Here is a 6,424-nt window from a genome sequence, read left to right as displayed (position 1 = left end):
TTCTCCATTGCTGACATCTTCAGACTAAATAATCTGTTTAAAACAACCAACTGTAGAAATTCCCCCTCAGACGTTGACGTGTATCCCAATATATAGACATGACAATACATGCACGCTTCCGCTGCGCGACTTACTATCGGCGAATCTTCACCCACACGGTTACTTCACCAACATGTATTGGACAAATGACAGAGGCTTCCAATCCACAGCTACTCCCCCTAAACAGATTAGTTTGTATGCAGATTCATCATCGGAGACAAAGACACATCATTAACTTCATGATTGCGAATCACCAATTTTCAACAGAATTCCCTCCACAAAGCGGAATTCTCACATGCGGAAAATAAATATTTAACATGATTGGCCCATAAATAGTCAGATGCTCCTGACTACCCCACAATAACTCAAACTCAGATTCTCTCCACAAAGCAGAATCTTCAGAATGCGGACAATAAATTAAACTTGGTTGGCCCATAAATAGTCAGATGCTCCTGACTACCCCACAATAACATCATACCTCATCAGTAATCACTTTTCTCTGTTCTTCTGTGTTCTTATAACAATCACCACTGTAGAAGCTCAATGAACAAGGGGTTATCCATTAAACTTGTAGACGATAATTCCTTCAGGTAATTGTGCTTTGTTCATCTTCAAATTTGCCGCTTTAACCGTTAAACATTTAAACGCTCTGACTTTGCCGGCAAATATCAGTGAAAATTTCACTGTCACCAAACTTTTTCTGGAATGTGATCAACATGTATAGGATGTCCAGAAAAATCTTCATCACTGACCCGACAATTAACCGAAAATTTCCCGGAAATTTTGTCGAAAAAAAATTTTATTTTCGCCAAACTTTTTCAGAAGACTTCCCGACTGATAAAAATGGCTTGGGCAAATTTTCGTGTAAGCAGGCGTTCCAGACTGTCTACTGAGATTTTTTTTGGTTGAGAAGGATCTATAATAAGAAATCATACAGACGTATATGACTGTCTACTGAGATTTTTTTTTTTTTTTTTTTTTTTTTTTTTTTTTTTTTTATTTTTTTTACGAATAAACGAAGTTAAACAAGACATAATGAATATTCTTTTTGTGAGAAAGATCCGAACAGGAATCATACTAATTACGTGACTGTCACACAGATCCGTGTTTAGCTGTATTATGACATAAAGAAACAGGTTGTGAGCATGTAAATAACTTAAAATGGTTTTCATCGTTTCTGTGATACGAGTTAGGTTCAATTATGTCTCAAAATTTAAGTGGGTATCAACTCAGAGATTATGATGCCTCCTATCTATTCTCAAAGCGTATTTGGCTTTCCCCAAGTCACCCCGAATTGACCTTGACCCATAGTGTCTGATTAAAGTTGTAAGTGTCTTCATCTGCTTCCCGTTTTCTTTCTTTCTTACTCCATGATTGAGAAGTCTTGACATTGTTAACTCTAGAATGTTTCAATCACTCATAATGTAATTTTTTTTTTTTTTTTTTTTTTTTTTTTTTTTTTTTTTTTTTTTTTTTTTAACATAGACTTCAGAGTAGTAAACAATTGCAAGTCCCGAATCTGGATCACTGCAGTTTCTTCACACACTATCTTTACGGGAATCAGAACACTTATGGGCTCGTGTATGACTGGGTAATCGCTTTTCTGCCTATCATTCGGAAAGATATATATGAAGACATACAAAACTCTTAAGGAGTTTCCACGTAAAATCGAGTAGATTTAGTTTGTATCACATCTACTTTTACGCACCATAAAAAGCTACCATGACACACAATGACCGTTCTAAAGCCTTTTAAGCCTAATAACTTCACTAGTTAAGCACACAGAATCAGTGTATCTATCATTTTCCAAGGTTGGATCAATTTCTCATTTTCTGAATATATATGAATGTCTTTTAAAACATATAACGTTTAAATTATTTCGCCCCGATCAAGTCAAAGTCTTCAGGTAAACGGCTATCCTGAAGATCCAATGGATCAACTGGACCGACCACATACGAGTATGTGTCCTTCTAACTAAGTATAACCGACTATTTTTCAGCGAAAGAATAAAGACCCATCAAAACCCGCCCCGATCACTTTCAGTCATCTGGTTAATGGCTATCCTCATAATCTACTAGTAGAAGTAAGGACCAACACACATCCGAAAATGTGTCCATCAAACTGAGGTAACCGACATAATTTTAAGCGATAGTGATGTATAAAAATTTAATATTTGAAAAATGAAAATAAGCTGTACAGACATAACAAATCTTTTTGATGTCTCAGTATGATAGCGTCTGTGTACTATCACCTTTCTTGTAACAAGATCAACTTCTCAAAATTTTGAAATTTTTTTAATGTTTTTGGGTTTTTGTATTTTATATTGTTTTTGGTTTTTCTTGAAACCTTTCTCCCCCTAGAATTTATAAAAAACAAAATCTTTTTGGACTTTTTCAAATTTTTAAGAAAAGAAAAAATGAAAACAATTTAAATGATATCTTCAGGAACATCATCTGATATACGTTTAACGCCGTTGATCTCTAGTAAATATAAAAACCGTGGTTTATCAAATGCTTTAGTGAAGAGATCAGCGCGTTGTTCCTGAGTGGGGATTTTTATCACATCGATTAACTTCTTTTCGTAGCAATCACGAAGGAAGTGATATCGAATTTCGATGTGCTTCGTTTTGCTAAAATGGACCGGATTTTTGGTAATTGAAATTGCAGCAGAATTATCAATATATATGGGAGTAGTAGAACATTCAATACCGTAGTCACGCATTTGTTGCTGAATCCAAATAACTTGAGAACAGCAACTGGCAGCCGCAATATATTCCGCCTCAGCTGTTGAAGTGGAGACTGACGTCTGCTTTTTGCATTGCCACGTTACTAAACGACTTCCAAAGAACTGACATCCTGCTGTTGTTGATTTGTAATCGAGTTTACAACCACCATAGTCCGAATCACTGTACGCATGTAGATCAAAGTTATCATCATGAGGATACCAAAGACCCCAATCTGGAGTACCCTTCAGATAACGCAAAATTCTTTTGACTGCAATCAGATGGGAGACCTTCGGCTTTGACTGATAACGTGCACAGAGACACGTAGCAAACATTATGTCTGGCCGAGAAGCAGTCAGGTACATTAGAGATCCGATGATCCCTCTATAGTGAGTTGGATTGATCAATTCACCCTTCTCGTCAGGATTAATCCCGTGATTAACCTCTAAAGGAGTTCCCTGTGAAGAAGAACTCAACATCTCAAACCGTTTCAAGATGTCATTGACGTATTTTGTCTGGTGAATGAAGATACCGGAATCTTTTTGATCAACTTGAAGTCCTAAGAAGAACTTCATCTCACCCATGGAGCTCATTTCAAATTTTTCTTTCATCACTTGTTCGAACTCCTTACAAAGTGTTTTATTCGTGGACCCGAAGATGATGTCGTCCACGTACACTTGTACCATAATTAGATCTCCTTCTTTTTCTTTTGAGAATAGTGTGCAGTCAATGGTTCCCCTTCTAAACCCGTTGTTCAGAAGGTGTTTGGATAGTTCTTTATACCAAGCTCTCGGGGCTTGGTGAAGACCGTACAAAGCCTTGTTGAGCAGATAGGCTTTGTCCTTGTGATATGGGTCTTCAAAACCTGGAGGTTGTGCCACATATACGGTCTCTTCGATGTGACCGTACAAAAAGGCACTCTTGACGTCCATTTGATATACTTTGAATTTCTTGAAAGATGCATACGCCAAGAACATCCGGATTGCCTCCAAACGAGCAACCGGAGCATATACCTCATTGTAGTCTAGGCCTTCGATTTGCCTAAACCCTTGGACCACCAGGCGGGCTTTGTTGCGAACAATCACTCCACGATCGTCACGTTTACATTTTAGTACCCACTTAGTGCCAATTTTCTTCTGTCCTTTGGGGAGATCCACCAGCTTCCACACACCAAGTCTTTTAAACTGCAATAATTCCTCTTGCATGGCTGAGACCCAGTTGGAATCTTTCAGCGCATCGGTGGTGCTGTGTGGTTCTTCTTGTGCTAAGAAGCATTCATGGGCATTAAGAGCAACTGATCCTGACTCCATCATTTCTGTGTAGAGACCAAAATTCAGCTGTCGCCGAGTTTTGACACCCTGTTGAAAGTCCCCTATAATGTTGTCTTGTGGATGATCACGTTCAGTCCTAACAACCGGATTGTCAGAAACGACAACATTTTGTTCCAAGTTAGTTAAGTTCGGCTCAGGAACTGGAGCGGATTGTGGTGCCTCTGAAGTAGACGTTAGAGGCTGATCTGCATTCGGCACTTCTTGATTTGACGATGAAGGTTGTGACGTAACCTGAGTTGGTGCCGATTGTACATCATCTGCTGGAGATTCATCTTCAGATTCAGATTCGGAAGATTCTTGAACTTGATCGCTAGACTCTGTGGAGGAAGATGATGACGGACCAGGATGAGTTGAAGATTGCAAAGATTCATCAGGAGGTGCATTTTGCGCCTCATACATCATTTGAATAGCAATCTCATACAGATTGAATGACTTGAACAATTTGTCATAATCAAACAACCAGTCTTCTCCTGTCCCCTTGGCTGGTTCTGTGTAACGTTGAACATCGACATGGTACCATTCTTCAACCAATTTTGTTGTTCTGTTGAAGACCCTTTTGAGAGGTATGCTGTAACCCAGAAAATAGCCGTTGATGATCTTCTCCTCGAACTTATTATCGACTTGCCTTTTAAGTAACGTGCAAAGAGCCCCGAATGGTTCCAGGTGCTCTAAGTTAGGCCTTCGTCGTTGAAGAAGCTCGAAACTTGTCTTGCCGTGGCGCTTGACGATGCCTACCCGATTTAATGTGAAACAGGCGTTGGCAATTGCCTCACTCCAAAACGTAACAGGTAACACTGAGTCGGCTAACATTGTTCTTGCTGTCTCGATTAACGTACGATTTTTCCTTTCAGCAACCCCGTTCATTTGTGGAACATATGGGGCACTGAACTCCTGAACGATCCCTTTTTCTTTGCAGAAATTTTCAACATTCGCATTTTTAAATTCTGTACCGTTATCTGACCGCATTCTTCGAACCTTCAGATTGTATTGAGACTCAATAGTTGTAACCAGCAGTTGTATACACCCAAACGTTTCTGATTTTACTTTCAAGAAAAACACCCAAGAGAATCTAGAATATTCATCAGTAACCACTAGACAGTATGAGTGCCCAGAGATACTTTTGACGCTTATTGGGCCAAAAAGATCCATATGAAGGAGTTCCAACGGAATATCAATTGAGTTGAAACTCTTAGACTTGTGGGACCTTTTTATCTGCTTTCCGGCTTTGCACTTCACACATGAATCAGGGAGACGAAAACTTCTCAGATTAACTCCCTCAACTAGTCTGCGGTGCACAAGCTTGTTCATGTTCCTGACATTTATGTGTCCCATCCGTCTATGCCATAAGACAGTATCACGTTCGGATGCCTTGGACACGAAACATGTCGCCGTTGGAGACGTTGACCCTGCCTTAGCCATATCCAGAATGTAAAGATCACTCTGGCGTGCAGCTGACATTAAAACCTTGTCTTCAGGAAAGTTGAAATCCTTAGGCAAGATGTGGCAATCTCGGTCGTCAAACATAACTTTGAAACCTTTGTCGCAGATTTGACTTATCGACAACAGGTTGTTCTCCAACTCTTTGATGAAATTTACTTTCTCAAACGAAATTCGCCCATTAGACACCATTCCTTGGGCCGTGATATAACCTCCTTGATTTCCTGCAAAGGAAACTGCACCTCCTTTTATTTGTCTGACACTTGAAAGGAGATTCATGTTTCCAGTCATGTGCCTGGAAGCTCCTGAGTCTATGATCCACATGTTGAATCTTGGATCATATAGAGCAACCTGCACACAAAAACAAAAGGTTTAAATATCATTGGAAACCCAAGCCCTTAAGGTCTTGGGTTTTCCATCTTCATCACGAATGAACAATTCAATCCATTTACCCTCATTAACACTGTTTTCAGATTTGACGTTGTTATCAACAGTGTTAGTTTTCTTAGGTTTCCAAAAGTCAGTCTTCTTCTCAGCATGTTTGAGATAGCTGGTTGAAGACTGAGTTTCACTTGTCGAAGTGGAAACACTTGGATCTGAGGGGTTTGGGGATTGGTGTGGTGAGGTTGGCTGAGGTTTCCGAGGAGAAACCGACCTCGGTGTGTGAAACCGTTCTTGACCTTGAATGTCAATGGTCGGTCGCCTCCTAGGAGGTGACTTGACATACCTCGGATCCGGAGTCGATATGTACTGCTTAGGATCCGTGTACTTATAGCAAAATCTTGCTATATGCCCTACCTCTCCACACGAAAAACAGTAGTTTCTCCCCCTTTGACTTGGTGGAGAGAAATAACTCTGGTTTTGTCTGTTATCATAGTACCCCCTGGATTTGACA

This window comes from Bidens hawaiensis, unplaced genomic scaffold (assembly GCF_021521415.1).
Source record: "Bidens hawaiensis isolate Kalapana, Puna unplaced genomic scaffold, B.hawaiensis_p1.1 tig00000636_1, whole genome shotgun sequence".
NCBI lineage: Eukaryota > Viridiplantae > Streptophyta > Magnoliopsida > Asterales > Asteraceae > Bidens > Bidens hawaiensis.
Note: the sequence above shows the minus strand (reverse complement) of the source record.